We start from the raw sequence: 17,539 nt of genomic DNA, 5'->3' as shown, positions 1-17,539 counted from the left end.
GACAGGTCCAGTGACATTTGCACTGTGCAGTTGTTTCTGGTGACTCTTTAAAGAGCCAGGTGCCAACTTTTATCCATGTTGTTTCTGGTCGGTGGTGAGCGTGTACTTCTATGGTACGTTTACGGGAACACTTACTGTGTATACTTTTATATATAGTCTCTGTGCAGTGTTAGTGATATATAGAGAATAGGAGTCTGCGGTGAGCTGACTGGAGCTGTTACAGTGCATATCCCAGTTCTGGATCTGTGCTGGGTCTTTGAAGGGTTAATAGTCCTTGGGACAGGACTAATGTTTGCCATTGGGGTTAAGGCACCAATATCCTGTGGGACAGGTGTGATGGGCAATGCTAATAAGCCATGTGGAGTGGAGATTGTTCTACTGTGAAGGGTTAATATGCAGCTTCACAGGTGTAGGAGCGCTGTTGGACTATAAAGGGTTAATGTGCACTGTGAGGTGTACTCACTATGGCTGACTGTAATGTGTTACTATGCAGTGTTACTATTACACACAGTGTAGCAGAGAAGGATTACTGTGTCTCAAAGGGTTAATTGCTTGGCAGGTAATGTGACATGTAGGGTTAATAGACTTTTGCAGAAGGGGTTAATTTGCAGTTTGTTACCAAATGGGTGCTATAAAAGGTTGACAGGTGTATGAAGGCTGACTGGTGCATGGAGTGTTCCTGGTGTTGGTGAAGGGTTAATATGTAGGGTGACGGTATTTGAGGGTACCTTGAAGGGTTATTGGGGGTGAGCGGTATGGGTGCGGGTTATTTATAGGGATAGGTTGCGGTTTCTATGTGAAGTGGAAGGAGCGCGGCGGTATTAAAGGATTACAGCGCTAATCAGATTTAGGTATTTTTCCTACTAACGTCCAATTCTCTCGGAGAAACCTGCGATTCCGAGTCGCTTTGTTTTTTCGGGTTCTGAGAGTTTACAGAGTTTGGTGACCAGTTTCGCGTTCGTAGTTTTAGAATCGAAAGGGTTAAAATTTTAGTAGGAGGCTGGGCAAAATACAGTGCAATAATTACTAAAACTCCAGCAGCCATTGGTGGAGCTGTTTGGGATGACTATTTCCGGTTAAAGGGTCACCTAATCGGCGTGTATTCCTGGTTTCCATGCCAAATAAAAGCATCGAAAATAAGTCTTTAATGGGTTCTGATACATGGCGGAAACCGTCTGCCGGTCCGTGGCTCATACTCTGCCACCTCTATGGAAGATCCATTGTGTTCTGAAACCTGGACGATAGGAGTGAGACTTTTTGGCATTTGGGCCGATAGCTGAGCAGAATATTCTGGGCTTGCTCGCCACATTTGTTACCAGTTGTAGCGGTCAAGAATTTTGCTAGCAGACTTTTTCCATGAGGGTATGTAGGTAAATCGGTTTCACTCCTGATTGGCTGGTTATTTGACCTTTTTCCATATTTTAAAGTGCACCTGTCACCTGTTTGGGCCTCTATGAGATGCGGCCACCGCCTTTCAGGGCTTATCTTACATTCTGTAATGCTGATCTGACCTGCAAGATAAGAAAAATAAGTTTTATTATACTCACCCATCTTGTGACGCCGTCCTCCTGCTTGGTTCATGGCTCCCTGGCATCGTGCTCCTGCACAGGCATACTAACCTGCCCTGTTGAGGGCAGAGCACAGTACTGCAGTGCGCAGGCCCTGCGCCTCTCTGACCTTTCCTGGCGCCTGCGCACTACAGTACTTTGGTCTGTTGTCAACAAGGCAGAGCAGTACGCCTGCGCAGGAAAACTATGCCGGGAGCGTGGAATCAAGCAGGAGGGCAGCGTCCCAAGAAGATGGGAGGCGCCGGACTCGCGACACCCATTGGACTGGACCTCATCGGACCAACCCTCCAGGTGAGTATAATAAAACTTATTTTTCTTATCTTGCAGGTCGGATCGCGGGCTTATCTGCAGCTTTATAGAATGTTGTAGATAAGCCCTGACAGGCGGTGGCCGAATCTTATAGTGGCCAAAACAGGTGACAGGTTCCCTGCTGAATTCTTGTTCTTCATCAAATCGTTGTTCAGCCTCAAGTCCCTACACTCTCTCCTTCCTACTTCCTGCGGTCTCCTTTTTCCTCATGACCTTCACCTTGCTCTGCCCCTTACCTTCCAGGCTTCTTGCATGTTTCTTTTCTTATATTGGCCAGAGATAAAGGAAAAACGTCTCCAGGTTCACAGTTGTCTATTGATGCAACACTTCTCTAGAGCATATGTTGCCTTTATTCAGCCAACGGTGCCCTCCTTCTATCTCATTCGGTTTCCCATGACATGCACGCTCAGCTTCCTGTGCTCCTCGTTTTCCGGCCTCCTGTGTGCTTCATTCTGTGGCTCTTTTTAGCCTCTCGATCTCTATTCTCTCTTCTTTGGGTTCTTGATTTTCTTCATCTGGTCTACGGTGTTCTTTATTATGCCACTTTTTCCCCTTATTCTTTAGCTCTTCTTGCTTACTTGGCCCTGTTCTGGTCTTGGCCATCTTCATTGTCACTCTTCTGGCTTACTTTGCACTTAGTAACCTAATTTTGTTGCCTTTCTAGCCTCCTGTTTTTTTTCATACTGTTGCTGTTTCCTCTATTGTCCTTTTCATTCTGCCCTCATCTGACTTTCTACACTCTTTAGTGCCTTCCATTGCATGGTTTCCTAGTTCAGTAGCTCTTCTTTCATCCACATTTCTTTTGGCCTCTGCTCTTTCTGTTGCTCTTCTGACTTCCTTTTGCGCTCGTCTCATTCCGTGTCTCTTCTGTGTTCTTGTTGCATTTATTCGCTCTTCTGACCACCTGATGAAAACACTTTTCCCCTTCTTTCGGTTTTCATTAGGGCCTATTCTGCACTCTTTTTTTTTTTTTTTTTTTTTTTTCTGTTTGTCCCGTTTCTCATTCTGTTACTTTTCAACCTCCTCCTGTGCTCTATTTTCATTCTTTTGCTCTCATGCTCTTTTTCTGTAGTCTTTCTTTCTCTCTCGCCCCAATCTCCTTCTGGTTTCCTCTGCTCTTTTTGCATTTCTTATCTCTTTTCCTTCTCTTCACACTTCATTCTGTAAATTTTAGGCTATGTGCCCACGTTAGAGTTTTTAACACTCAGAAAACTGATCCCCTTCCCAGAAAACGCGCATTTTATTTCCGTGTGTTTCTTGCGCGTTTTTTGCACAAGACGCGCGTTTTTGACGCGTTTTTTCCGCATGTTTTCTGGGAGCATTGGAAATGGCTAAAAACGCTCAGCAATGCGGAAATTAATGAACATGCTGCGTTTTTAGCCGCTAAGTGATTCCTGAGCGTTTAAAAACGCATGCATTGGCACAAAAAGCCAAAAACGCATGCAAATTTAATGTGAAGCTTCTTTTAAGCATTTCTGCAGCATCTGAGCTGGCACAAACGCTGCGGAAACGCTTAAAAAAAAAAAAAAAAAAATGCAACGTGGGCACACAGCCTCAAGCTATTTCCCTTTTGAGTCTTCCGGTTCTTTTCTTGCTGCCTCCATGCTTGCCTTCTTGCCTTCTTAGTTCTTGCCCTTCTTGGCTTTAAATATTATCTAGCTTTGTGTTTCCTTCCTGTCTTTCATCCCTTACTCTTTCTACTTTTCCCTTCTGGCTTTGTGCACACCTAACTTCCTTCCATATACTTTCCGTTCTTTTCCAGTTCCCACTCTTCCTCTCTTCGTTTCCTTTTGGCCCTTCTTCCTGTGGAGCTTTGCGTGCTTAGAATCATAGAATCATAGAGTTGGAAGGGACCTCCTGGGCCATCTGGTCCAACCCCCTGCTCAAAGCAGGATTCGCTAAATCATCCCAGTCAGATGTCTGTCCAGCCTCTGTTTGAAGACTTCCATTGAAGGAGAGCTCACCACCTCTCGTGGCAGCTTGTTCCACTCATTGATCATCCTCACTGTCAAAAAGTTTTTTCTAATATCTAATCTGTGTCTCCTCCTATTCAGTTTCATCCCATTGCTTCTAGTCTTTCCTTGTGCAAATGAGAATAAAGTTGATCCTTCTACAATGTGACAGCCCTTTAGATATTTGTAGACCGCTATTAAGTCTCCTCTCAGTCTTCTCTTTTGCAAACTAAACATTCCCAAATCCTGCAACCTTTCCTCATAAGACAGGATTTGCAGACTGGTCACCATTCTGGTCACTCTTCTCTGATCTTGCTCCAGTTTGTTGATGTCTTTTTTTAAAATGTGGCGTCCAAAACTGGACACAATATTCCAGATGAGGTCTGACCAAAGAGGAGTAGAGGGAAATAATGACTTCACGTGATCTAGACTCTGTGCTTCTGTTAATACATCCTAGAATTGCATTTGCATTTTTTGCTGCTGCATCACACTGTTGACTCCTATTCAGTCTGTGATCTATTAGCATACCCAAGTCTTTTTCACATGTGCTGTTGCTTAGCCCTATTCCTCCCATTCTGTATATGCTTTTTTCATTTTTATTGCCCAGATGTAGTACTTTGCATTTTTCTCTGTTAAAAACCATTCTGTTGGTTCCTGCCCACTGCTCCAGTTTATTTATATCTTTTTGAATCCTCTCTCTCTCTTCTCTAGTATTAGCTATCCCTCCTAGCTTTGTGTCATCAGCAAATTTAATCAGTTTACCCTCAATTCCTTCATCTAAATCGTTGATAAAGATGTTGAACAATACAGGGCCTAGGACAGAGCCCTGTGGTACCCCACTTGAGACATTCTTCCAGCTGGATGTGCAGCCATTTACGACCACTCTTTGGGTCCGATCACTAAGCCAGTTATGAATCCACCTAATAGTTGCCTTGTCTATTCCATACTTAGTCATTTTTTCAATAAGGATTGTATGAGATACTTTGTCAAATGCTTTGCTGAAGTCAAGATATACTATATCTACAGCATTTCCCTGATCCACCCGGTCAGTGATTCTGTCATAGAAGGAAATTAAGTTAGTCTGACATGACTTAGGGTACCGTTACACATAGCGATATCGCTGTAACGTCACTGGTTTTTGTGACATAGCAGTGATATTGCTAACGATATCGCTACATGTGACACTTCTGACCGGCTCCCCCAGCTGGTTATCGCTGATCGCGCGAGAAGGTCCTGGACCATTTCTCGTTGGGCGCTTCCTGTGGCGCCAACGAGCGACGCGTGGATGCGGGAGGAGGACGTCAGGATCGCCGCGTCTGACAGGTAATGACCCCCAACCCCTGCGATGTCGCTGGTGAGATCTGCCTGTGTGGCAGCTCACTAGCGACCACTTAGCGATGCACCAGCGATCCATATCGTTGTCGGGATCGCTGGTGCATCGCTAAGTGTAACGGTACCCTTATTAGTTACAAACCCATGCTGACTCTGTTTAATCACTTAATTCTTATCCAGGTACTGACATACATGTTGTTTAATAATTTGTTCAAAGATCTTTCCTGGTATAGAAGTCAGACTCACCGGCCTATAGTTGCCTGGGTCCACCTTCTTCCCCTTTTTGAAGATAGGAACAACATTTGCTCCTCTCCAGTCTTCTGGGACTTCTCCTGTTCTCCAAGAATTTTCCTGTTTGTCTGTTTTTTTTTGTTTTTTTTTTCAAATCCAGTTTGTTTTTTTGTTCTCCTGCTTATTTACAAATGTATACAGGGGTAATGTAGTATATAGGACCCTGATGCCTGTATATGGGGATAATGTGGTATATAGGAGCCTGATGCTTGTATATGGGGATAATGTGGTATATAGGACCCTGATGCTTGTATATGGGGATAATGTGGTATATAGGAGCCTGATGCTTGTATATGGAGGTAATGTGGTATATAGGAGCCTGATGCTTGTATATGGGGGTAATGTGGTATATAGGAGCCTGATGCTTGTATATGGGGATAATGTGGTATATAGGAGCCTGATGCTTGTATATGGGGATAATGTGGTATATAGGAGCCTGATGCTTGTATATGGAGGTAATGTGGTATATAGGAGCCTGATGCTTGTATATGGGGGTAATGTGGTATATAGGAGCCTGATGCTTGTATATGGGGGTAATGTGGTATATAGGAGCCTGATGCTTGTATATGGGGATAATGTGGTATAGAGGACCCTGATGCTTGTATATGGGGATAATGTGGTATATAGGACCCTGATGCCTGTATATGGGGATAATGTGGTATATAGGAGCCGGATGCCTGTATATGGGGATAATGTGGTATATAGGACCCTGATGCTTGTATATGGGGATAATGTGGTATATAGGAGCCTGATGCTTGTATATGGGGGTAATGTGGTATATAGGAGCCTGATGCTTGTATATGGGGATAATGTGGTATAGAGGACCCTGATGCTTGTATATGGGGATAATGTGGTATATAGGACCCTGATGCCTGTATATGGGGATAATGTGGTATATAGGAGCCGGATGCCTGTATATGGGGATAATGTGGTATATAGGAGCCGGATGCCTGTATATGGGGATAATGTGGTATATAGGACCCTGATGCTTGTATATGGAGGTAATGTGGTATATAGGAGCCTGATGCTTGTATATGGGGGTAATGTGGTATATAGGAGCCTGATGCTTGTATATGGGGATAATGTGGTATAGAGGACCCTGATGCTTGTATATGGGGATAATGTGGTATATAGGACCCTGATGCCTGTATATGGGGATAATGTGGTATATAGGAGCCGGATGCCTGTATATGGGGGTAATGTGGTATATAGGAGCCTGATGCTTGTATATGGGGATAATGTGGTATAGAGGACCCTGATGCTTGTATATGGGGATAATGTGGTATATAGGAGCCGGATGCCTGTATATGGGGATAATGTGGTATATAGGACCCTGATGCTTGTATATGGGGATAATGTGGTATATAGGAGCCTGATGCCTGTATATGGGGGTAGTGTGGTATATAGGAGCCGGATGCTTGTATATGGGGGTAATGTGGTATATAGGACCCTGATGCCTGTATATGGGGATAATGTGGTATATTCTGGTGTAATCCGTGCCTCTGGTGAGTGTGTACAGTGACATGTATCGGCGGTGCACAGGTGTAATGTATATTCTGACCCTATAGCATATGAGGTTTTCCTCCGCTCACCATCGTAGGGCGTAGGGCGCTGACCTGCAGCCTAGTAATACATCATACATTATACATCAGTGGTGATGTCATCATTCATTAGTTACAGCCTGGTGAATGAGGCGGGCACAGACGGGTTGTTCTTGTGATTGGATGTGACGCTGGGCTTCGGGGCTGGTGGTGGATGGGGGTCTGTTAGAGTTGCTGGGGTAAGATTTGTAGAGGAGAATAATCCATGATGGGGGGAGACTGGGGCGAGGTCGGGCTAGTGGCCAGCAGATGGGGGATTGTGGTGTTCGCTCTGCGCTTCATGAATTGCTGAGTGAGAGTGTGTAATGGGAACATCTGCAGCCTCTGCCTACAGATTGCTGCGACTCTTTCTCAACACTCCCTAAGTGGATTTCTTTGTCTCCTCGCCCTTACCCGAGCTGACACGGAGTCCTCGCCTCCCCCTCAGCTCCTCCTCTCCCCTCCTCTTCTATCAGCTGTTCATAAATCATTCATACATGCTGGCGACCGTCCAGGCGCTGCCGCTGGCCCTTTAAATGGCACGCGGCTGTCACTATTGTATCTTGTGAATATTTAAAGCGCTGGTTCAGTGTCTGGCTCCGGAAAACAGGGATTTATCCCCAGAGCTGGGCTGGTTCCTCCCCTCCAGTGGGGCGATACAGATAAGGGAGCTAGGAGTCTCCTCCCCCTGCAGGGTGATACAGATAAAGGAGCTAGGAGTCTCCTCCCCCTGCAGGGTGATACAGATAAAGGAGCTAGGAGTCTCCTCCCCCTGCAGGGTGATACAGATAAAGGAGCTAGGAGTCTCCTCCCCCTGCAGGGTGAAAGGAGCTAGGAGTCTCCTCCTCCTGCAGGGTGATACAGATAAAGGAGCTAGGAGTCTCCTCCTCCTGCAGGGTGAAAGGAGCTAGGAGTCTCCTCCCCCTGCAGGGTGATACAGATAAAGGAGCTAGGAGTCTCCTCCCCCTGCAGGGCGATACAGATAAAGGAGCTAGGAGTCTCCTCCCCCTGCAGGGTGATACAGATAAAGGAGCTAGGAGTCTCCACCCCCTGCAGGGTGATACAGATAAAGGAGCTAGGAGTCTCCTCCCCCTGCAGGGTGAAAGGAGCTAGGAGTCTCCTCCTGCGGGGCGATACAGATAAGGGAGCTAGGAGTCTCCTCCCCCTGCAGGGTGAAAGGAGCTAGGAGTCTCCTCCCCCTGCAGGGTGATACAGATAAAGGAGCTAGGAGTCTCCTCCCCCTGCAGGGCGATACAGATAAAGGAGCTAGGAGTCTCCTCCCCCTGCAGGGCGATACAGATAAAGGAGCTAGGAGTCTCCTCCCCCTGCAGGGTGATACAGATAAAGGAGCTAGGAGTCTCCTCCCCCTGCAGGGTGATACAGATAAAGGAGCTAGGAGTCTCCTCCCCCTGCAGGGTGATACAGATAAAGGAGCTAGGAGTCTCCACCCCCTGCAGGGTGATACAGATAAAGGAGCTAGGAGTCTCCTCCCCCTGCAGGGTGAAAGGAGCTAGGAGTCTCCTCCCCCTGCAGGGTGAAAGGAGCTAGGAGTCTCCTCCCCCTGCAGGGTGAAAGGAGCTAGGAGTCTCCTCCCCCTGCAGGGTGAAAGGAGCTAGGAGTCTCCTCCCCCTGCAGGGTGAAAGGAGCTAGGAGTCTCCTCCCCCTGCAGGGTGAAAGGAGCTAGGAGTCTCCTCCCCCTGCAGGGTGAAAGGAGCTAGGAGTCTCCTCCCCCTGCAGGGTGAAAGGAGCTAGGAGTCTCCTCCCCCTGCAGGGTGAAAGGAGCTAGGAGTCTCCTCCCCCTGCAGGGTGAAAGGAGCTAGGAGTCTCCTCCCCCTGCAGGGCCAAAGGAGCTAGGAGTCCCCTCCCCCTGCAGGGCCATACAGATAAAGGAGCTAGGAGTCTCCTCCCCCTGCAGGGCGATACAGATAAAGGAGCTAGGAGTCTCCTCCCCCTGCAGGGTGAAAGGAGCTAGGAGTCTCCTCCCCCTGCAGGGTGAAAGGAGCTAGGAGTCTCCCCCCTGCAGGGCCATACAGATAAAGGAGCTAGGAGTCTCCTCCCCCTGCAGGGCCAAAGGAGCTAGGAGTCCCCTCCCCCTGCAGGGCCATACAGATAAAGGAGCTAGGAGTCTCCTCCCCCTGCAGGGCGATACAGATAAAGGAGCTAGGAGTCTCCTCCCCCTGCAGGGTGAAAGGAGCTAGGAGTCTCCTCCCCCTGCAGGGTGAAAGGAGCTAGGAGTCTCCCCCCTGCAGGGCCATACAGATAAAGGAGCTAGGAGTCCCCCCCCCCTGCAGGGCGATACAGATAAAGGAGCTAGGAGTCCCCCCCCCCCCTGCAGGGCGATACAGATAAAGGAGCTAGGAGTCCTCCTCCCCCTGCAGGGCGATACAGATAAAGGAGCTAGGAGTCTCCTCCCACTGCAGGGCGATACAGATAAAGGAGCTAGGAGTCTCCTCCCCCTGCAGGGCGATACAGATAAAGGAGCTAGGAGTCTCCTCCCCCTGCAGGGCGATACAGATAAAGGAGCTAGGAGTCTCCTCCCCCTGCAGGGCGATACAGATAAAGGAGCTAGGAGTCTCCTCCCCCTGCGGGGCGATACAGATAAAGGAGCTAGGAGTCTCCTCCCCCTGCGGGGCGATACAGATAAAGGAGCTAGGAGTCTACTCCTCCTGCGGGGCGATACAGATAAAGGAGCTAGGAGTCTCCTCCCCCTGCGGGGCGATACAGATAAAGGAGCTAGGAGTTTACTCCCCCTGCAGGGTGATCCATAAGAATATTTGCCCCCTCTTTACTACCAGGTTTGCCGTTAGAACACGTGTGTTGTCCCTGGAGACGTGTTAATGATAAACATCCCCTCACACCTGTCTTGTGGCCCCTGGGATAGCGTTACATCATGGCGGTGGGCAGGTTGCGGCGTGTTGCATCACGAGCAGTGTGTGGCTGTACAGCGGCCGGCTGAGGTGCTGGTGAATTAGTGTTGGTTCCAGCTGTGTTTTTACTCTTAATTGTAGTAAAGGTTGTTTTGCGGGAGTCTCTGGAGCCTACGTGACGGGATTACACACTGTCTACAGATGGGATTGCACAGGGACCACGGGAGGACAATGTAAAGGCCCCCGATGTCACCTGAGCAGACGTCCGTAAGAAGGCTTTCCGGTTACTGGCCCGCATACACATGGCAGCGATTATCTTGGCTGATCAGATCATCTGGGCACTAAAATCATCAACTGGTAGCCAAAGCGAGACCACAAGACCCAGTGCCCGTTCCTGTATTCTACATACTCCAATCATATGAGCGAAATCCAATGAACATATTCGGTGGGAACAGTTAACCAAAATCAACAGGATAGGAAAAAAATCCTGCAGAACCACCATTCATAAAGACAATATATGACCAACTGCAGTGAATCAATCCCAGACAATAGAACAGCACAGTCATAAGGTCAGAGAAGAGAAGAACAAATGTATTAATTGTTAAGAATATCAACATAGCATAACAGCATGATAGTATATATTCAAATACCTTATACAGAGTAGATCACCTTCCTGGACGGTCCTACCCGCCCCGACGCGCGTTTCGGCCGTGCCTTTTTCAAGGGGCATAGGGTCAAAGTCAAACGCGTGGTTTTTCAATAATCAAATACCTGTATAAGGTATTTGAATATATACTATCATGCTGTTATGCTGTGTTGATATTTTGATGGTGGATACGGTCTAATGGTCCGGTCCCTAGCACACTATTTGGACTCATTTGCCATGTATTAGACTGCTACCATGCACCTACGTAGGAGTCAATGTGTGGTTGTATATCCTAGATATTATGATTATTGTGCACGCTTTCTTCGGACAAACCTACCCTGGGCCTCTTGTATGATGCTGGAATAATCATGTTCCATCCTCTAGCCCTAGTTTGCCTGTTTGTCTGTGTAATATTTTAACAATTAATACATTTGTTCTTATGTTCTCTGACCTTATGACTGTGTGTTCTATTGTCTGTGACTACTCCAGTCGTACTTGGAGAGGTTCAGGGTATAATTTTTTTTGTTGTATATGCATTAAACTACTCCCCGGTCACCGACTTCCCCCAGATTCCAGCGCCGCTCTGGTCCTCTCCTGGAATTCGGAATTGCCGCACCACAAGGGTTTGAGTGTCTCTCTGCTCACCCACAAGCCACAGTGTGGTCCAGCGACTCGAATTTCAGTGACAGCAGGCAGAAGAGAGCCGGAGTGCCGCAGGAAACCAAGAAAACTGTCAATCGGTGAGTATGTTAGTTTAGCTCCTACACTACGCACGGATTTAGGTTCAGGGCATAACCTTTCTATTTGTTGGAGCGCTTTGTTAAATACCAACAAGTGTATAGACGACATGTTTATAAAGAATTTCAAACTTGTCACGAAAAGTTACACAAAGTGTCAAAGTCTAATCTTCCCCCCCGCCAATAAAAAAAATACACATTCGTTCCGTGCGTTGGCCGCTGTGACATTGCGCCAGCAGGGGCGCCACACCTCTTGGTCGCACCACGGGCACAGCACCAACACCAGGCTCGGGGTCTTCCTCGTGGCCTTTGCTTTCCTGTTGGGGTCCTGGCCTTATTTTCTGTAATATTTATTTTTGCTGTTGCTAAACCCGCGTTAAATGGGTTCTCCTCGCTTTAGGATGGCCGATAACTTATTGATTAGTGAGGGTCCGACCACTGAGAACAGCACCAATCACCACATTTTTAACCTGTTAGTGGCAGGTCGTCCCCTCCCTGACCACTGGTCTGTCCATTTATTTTTTGTTGGGGGGGGGGGGGGGTATTCTCAAATTTCAAGTATCTCCTAGCCACGTGATGGCGGGGGGAGAACTTTCCAGTTGTTGAGACCCCCACTGATCCCATGCCCAATGTGACTGGAGCTGTAGCCGACCATTCATTCTTAATGTGACCACCAGAGATGAGTGGTCTTCGGTGCTCCCTCTTGGACTGGTGGCACACTATCAAAAACCCTTCATTCCCACAGAGCCCTGGTTGTCGGGATGAGTGGGTATCCTGGTTTTCAGACCCCTAGCGATCGACAAGTCATCTCCTATATCGTGGATAGTGATGAATTCCAAACTTTAGAATCCCCCCCCCATCTTATCCTTATATTACTGGGGGTACCCGCACCCAACAGCTGTCTGTGATGGCGGCGGACCACCAGATGTGCCCTCCACCCTCCATATATTAGTGTGGGTACCTGCAACCACACCAGCTGTCTGTGCTGGAGGCGGACCCCCAGATGTGCCCCCCATATTACTGGGGGCACCTGCACCCACCAGTTGTCTGTGCTGGCGGCTGAGCACCAGATGTAACCACCCATATATTACTGGGGGTATCTGCACCCACCAGCTGTCTGTGCTGTTGGCAGACCATCAGATGTGCCCTCCATATATTAATGGGGGTACCTGCACCCACCAGCTGTCTGTACTGGTGGCGGACCACCGGATGTGCCCCCCTATATATTACTGGGGGTACCTGCACTCACCAGCTGTCTGTGCTTGCGGCGGACCACTGGTGGGATGTGCCCTCCATATGTTACTGGGGGTACGCGCACCCACCAGCTGTCTGTGCTGGCGGCGGACCACCGGTGGGATGTGCCCTCCATATGTTACTTGGGGTACGCGCACCCACCAGCTGTCTGTGCTGGCGGCGGACCACCAGGTGTGGCCTCCATATATTATTGGGGGTACCTGCACCCAGCTGTCTGTGCTGGCGGCGGACCCCCCAGGTGTGGCCTCCATATATTATTGGGGGTACCTGCACCCACCAGCTGTCTGTGCTGGCGGCGGACCACCAGGTGTGGCCTCCATATATTATTGGGGGTACCTGCACCCACCAGCTGTCTGTGCTGGCGGCGGACCACCAGGTGTGGCCTCCATATATTATTGGGGGTACCTGCACCCAGCTGTCTGTGCTGGCGGCGGACCCCCAGGTGTGGCCTCCATATATTATTGGGGGTACCTGCACCCAGCTGTCTGTGCTGGCGGCGGACCCCCAGGTGTGGCCTCCATATATTATTGGGGGTACCTGCACCCAGCTGTCTGTGCTGGCAGCGGACCCCCAGGTGTGGCCTCCATATATTATTGGGGGTACCTGCACCCACCAGCTGTCTGTGCTGGCGGCGGACCCCCAGGTGTGGCCTCCATATATTATTGGGGGTACCTGCACCCAGCTGTCTGTGCTGGCGGCGGACCCCCAGGTGTGGCCTCCATATATTATTGGGGGTACCTGCACCCAGCTGTCTGTGCTGGCAGCGGACCCCCAGGTGTGGCCTCCATATATTATTGGGGGTACCTGCACCCACCAGCTGTCTGTGCTGGCGGCGGACCACCAGGTGTGGCCTCCATATATTATTGGGGGTACCTGCACCCAGCTGTCTGTGCTGGCGGCGGACCCCCAGGTGTGGCCTCCATATATTATTGGGGGTACCTGCACCCAGCTGTCTGTGCTGGCAGCGGACCCCCAGGTGTGGCCTCCATATATTATTGGGGGTACCTGCACCCACCAGCTGTCTGTGCTGGCGGCGGACCCCCAGGTGTGGCCTCCATATATTATTGGGGGTACCTGCACCCAGCTGTCTGTGCTGGCGGCGGACCCCCAGGTGTGGCCTCCATATATTATTGGGGGTACCTGCACCCAGCTGTCTGTGCTGGCAGCGGACCCCCAGGTGTGGCCTCCATATATTATTGGGGGTACCTGCACCCACCAGCTGTCTGTGCTGGCGGCGGACCACCAGGTGTGGCCTCCATATATTATTGGGGGTACCTGCACCCAGCTGTCTGTGCTGGCGGCGGACCCCCAGGTGTGGCCTCCATATATTATTGGGGGTACCTGCACCCAGCTGTCTGTGCTGGCAGCGGACCCCCAGGTGTGGCCTCCATATATTATTGGGGGTACCTGCACCCACCAGCTGTCTGTGCTGGCGGCGGACCACCAGCTGTGGCACAGCTCTGGTATAGTGGCTGTGACTGATACTGCGTGTGAGTAGGAGGGAGCTTGCAATACCAGTAACGGCCCCTATGCGGCGTCCCGAGCTGGGCCACTCCCATGGCCCTGGTTTTCCTGTAGGCTCTGGGAAGTCGGACCCCCATGAGGCACCTTAAGCCCTGACCACCTCAACGTCTGTTTTTACTCGATTTGACAGAAATAAATCTTGATCGGTCATACAGGCTCCTACCACCGACAATAACTGCAGGGCCGCGACATGGCGGAAGCATTATTACCTCAGAAATGTTGATGGCGGTTTTCTAATAATGAAGCGGAGTACATATAGCGGCTGTTGCGATGACAACATATGGCTACCTTGGTGCCTGGCTGCCGTGAGGACTCCTCTGTAATGGAGGCTGCCGAAATGTGAGGTAAATGACAACAAAAAGCGCAACTCAGAGGAGAAGGGGCGGAGCTGGCCACCACAGCCTATCAGGTCGCAGGCTTTATCTTCCAGCCAGGCTTGGCAACAGTTGAGCTATAACCTGATTGGCCCAAATGAGCAGCACCATTAGGTTTTGATTTTTGACCCTTGTTATCAATAATGGGACATCCACAAAATGGCTGCTTCTTGCCTCTAGGTCATGCAGGGAAAAATGGTAGCCTCCATTCAATACAAACTAAAAGGTAGCCTATGGCAACCAATCAGGATGCAGGTTTCATCTTACAATTTGCCTCAATAGTGTAAGAGCTGGAATCTGATTGGTTGATATGGGGCAAACCAATATATGGTGTATCTATTTTTCTTTGTTGGGTGGTAGATAATTTTAAGAACCTTCCCCCTCGCACTCCCGTGCATCGTGTTGCAGTGTCTGCTGTACTCAATGAATGGAAACACTTACAAATTCCTTCTTAATGATTGATAATGGTGTCGCATAACTTAATATGAAGCAAAGTTTAGTAGAGGTTTCAGATACTGGCATTGATCACTGCACATACGCTTTCCTCAGCGCCGAGCGCCTGCTGGCATCCCAAATTTTAGGGTCTTAGCGCCTTTTTGGCCACTTTGTCTTTTGATGTTGGAGGTTTTCCAAACTCCCCCCCCACTGCTCATCACCCCTCTTTTGGGGTTGGAGCACCTGCCACCCCCTCACCCCTCTTTTGTGGTTAGCGCACCTTCTGGACACCCCTGCATTTGGAGTTTGTTTGCCTATTCAAGCCCCCCCATTGCCCTGCTTTTGCCTGAAACCCCCTCCTACTTTTGGGATTGGAGCCTATTTTTGCCACCCACGCTTTTGGGGTTGGAGCGCCTGCCGTCCCCTTGCCCCTCTTTTGGGGCTGGAGCGCCTGCCGTCCCCTTGCCCCTCTTTTGGGGCTGGAGCGCCTGCCGTCCCCTTGCCCCTCTTTTGGGGCTGGAGCGCCTGCCGTCCCCTTGCCCCTCTTTTGGGGCTGGAGCGCCTGCCGTCCCCTTGCCCCTCTTTTGGGGCTGGAGCGCCTGCCGTCCCCTTGCCCCTCTTTTGGGGCGGGAGCGCCTGCCGTCCCCTTGCCCCTCTTTTGGGGCGGGAGCGCCTGCCGTCCCCTTGCCCCTCTTTTGGGGCGGGAGCGCCTGCCGTCCCCTTGCCCCTCTTTTGGGGCGGGAGCGCATGCTGCTCCCGTCCACCCCTCCTTCTTTTGGGGTTGGGGCACCTATTCAAGCCCCCCATTTACCCACTTTTGCCTGCCCCCCCTTCTGCTTTTGGAGTTGGCGTGCCTTTTGGGCACCCCCTCCAACCCTCTTTTTTTTTTTTTTTTTTTTTGCTCTTGAAGTACCTCATCACGTGGGTACGCTAACATTTCAGTTTTGCAACTTGCAATTTTAAATCATTAAAAAAGAGGGAAATAAAATCTTACAGCATTTTTAACAATCGCCGTGAAGATTTTCATCTAGGATTTATGCCACGGGTGTTCCTAAGCTAACCTGTCACATGTGAACGCTGGGCCCGCTTCCCATGGTAGACAGATGACACCCACAGGTGTCTTGTGTTCTTATAGTCGAAGTCAGTCGCACTCCCACCACCCCGCCAGTTTACCAGCTGCCTCAAATTTTGGATGGCTACCAAAAAAAAAAAAAAAAAAGCAAGCGTGGCCGTATTAGTACCGCAGGTGTCCATGGGCGGAACGTCCAGCGCGATCTCCACATGGCCATCTTTTTATTGCATTAGCGAAAAGATTGTGAAATGTGCCACTTTAGGATTTTTAAAAAACGTAATTTCTTTAATCCGGATTTAAAAGAGCTGGATTATTTTAAGAAAAAAAAAAAATTTTTTATCAGATGACAAAATTGATCCATTTTTTTTCTGTTGTCGCAGTGTCTCTTGATGGATTCATTCTATTACATTTTTAGTGTTTAAAATGGATCCTTTACACGAATGGAGGGTCTAGAATTTCTATATTATTTTTAGGTGAAAGTTCAATACAGTGGTGATATAAAGGACCAAAATTGCATATTGTTCTCATACAGGCATTGTGCAGAATTTTGTAAGGCCGGCTTCATACTTTGGACGCGGTTTTACACCATTATTTTGGCCGCAAGTCATGGACGTCATTTTTGACCAAGTATGATGGGTACTTGTGTTGCTAATTCGGTAAAAAATGCACCAGTATTACACTAGTGTGCCTGAAACCTGGCTATGTACAGCTGTAGCACAGTTTTTACAATGATTTCGAATTCCATAAAAGTATAAAAAATGAACCCTAACCATTTAAAATGGGGTGATTTGTATTTTGGAATGCTGCAAAATGTTGATTACGATGTTGCATCCCCTTCTTGGAAAGAGTCACCATTTTAGTCTTTCAAAAGTTGAGATTAAAGAGGTGCTCTGGTTTTGGAATTGCCCACCCCCCATCGCAGTTTATTTTAAGAAAAAAAAAACAACAGCCCAATGTTCTTTCGTCACCCTCCACAGGTCCAGTGCGGAGTCTCCAGAGCTGGTCACTGTGTTAGCTAGTGTCGGCAGCGCTGGCGTCACATCCACAGCGCGGCAGCAAATACGGGCGATCAGGGGCTCTAAACGGGCAGAGCCTCTGAGTCCAATGATTGGCTGCAACGCTGTTGACGCAACGTCAGAGCCCCAGACCATAAGACATCGGGAACAGCGGTGGATACTTTGTACTGGACCTGGGGAGGGTGCGTAAAGAAAAGCTTGAAAATCCTCTTTGTTGGAAGTTTTGTGAATTTTCCCTCTTGGCACTGTTCCTTTTTTAATTTAGTATTGCTCAACAGGTTCCTTTTGTGGAAAAGGGGCAACAAGTGCCATGTACATCACCTCAACCCAGCCCTGAGGAAAAGACCCGATCATCTGCAGGTCTTATCCTGGGACTTGGCAGCAGTCATCACCCTCAACTGAGCTGAGAACTTTACATTACTCCTCCATGCACATGCCCCTGCTTTACCTCCAGGCCACGGTCTTAGGCAGCTTAATCAAGCGAAAGAAAGCATTCAGCGGGCTAGAGTAACGCTAATTTTGTATTTTGAGCTAAAAAGGGCTCCGTTCATTGACGCAGTAGGTAATGTCTGCAGAATTCAA

The 17,539-nt window shown here is 49.1% G+C and overlaps 1 protein-coding gene across 7 annotated transcripts in view; it reads left to right on the top strand.

Moving 5' to 3' along the window:
- KDM6B (lysine demethylase 6B) overlaps positions 1-17,539 on the top strand; it is a 128,567-nt gene that overhangs the window by 70,897 nt on the left and 40,131 nt on the right. For 4 of the 7 annotated variants that reach the window (XM_073547045.1, XM_073547046.1, XM_073547047.1 and 1 more), the window contains one exon: positions 17,236-17,519. The exons of the other annotated variants lie outside the window; for them this stretch is intronic. The gene's annotated coding sequence lies outside the window, so the exon portion shown is untranslated. The remainder of the gene's footprint in view (positions 1-17,235; positions 17,520-17,539) is intronic. 7 annotated transcript variants of the gene reach the window in all.

The sequence above is a fragment of the Dendrobates tinctorius genome, unplaced genomic scaffold (genome assembly GCF_039654945.1).
Source record: "Dendrobates tinctorius isolate UK_male_01 unplaced genomic scaffold, ASM3965494v1 ptg000151l, whole genome shotgun sequence".
In the NCBI taxonomy this organism is placed as follows: Eukaryota; Metazoa; Chordata; class Amphibia; order Anura; family Dendrobatidae; genus Dendrobates; species Dendrobates tinctorius.
Note: the sequence above shows the minus strand (reverse complement) of the source record. Positions and strands in the feature narration are given on the sequence as shown.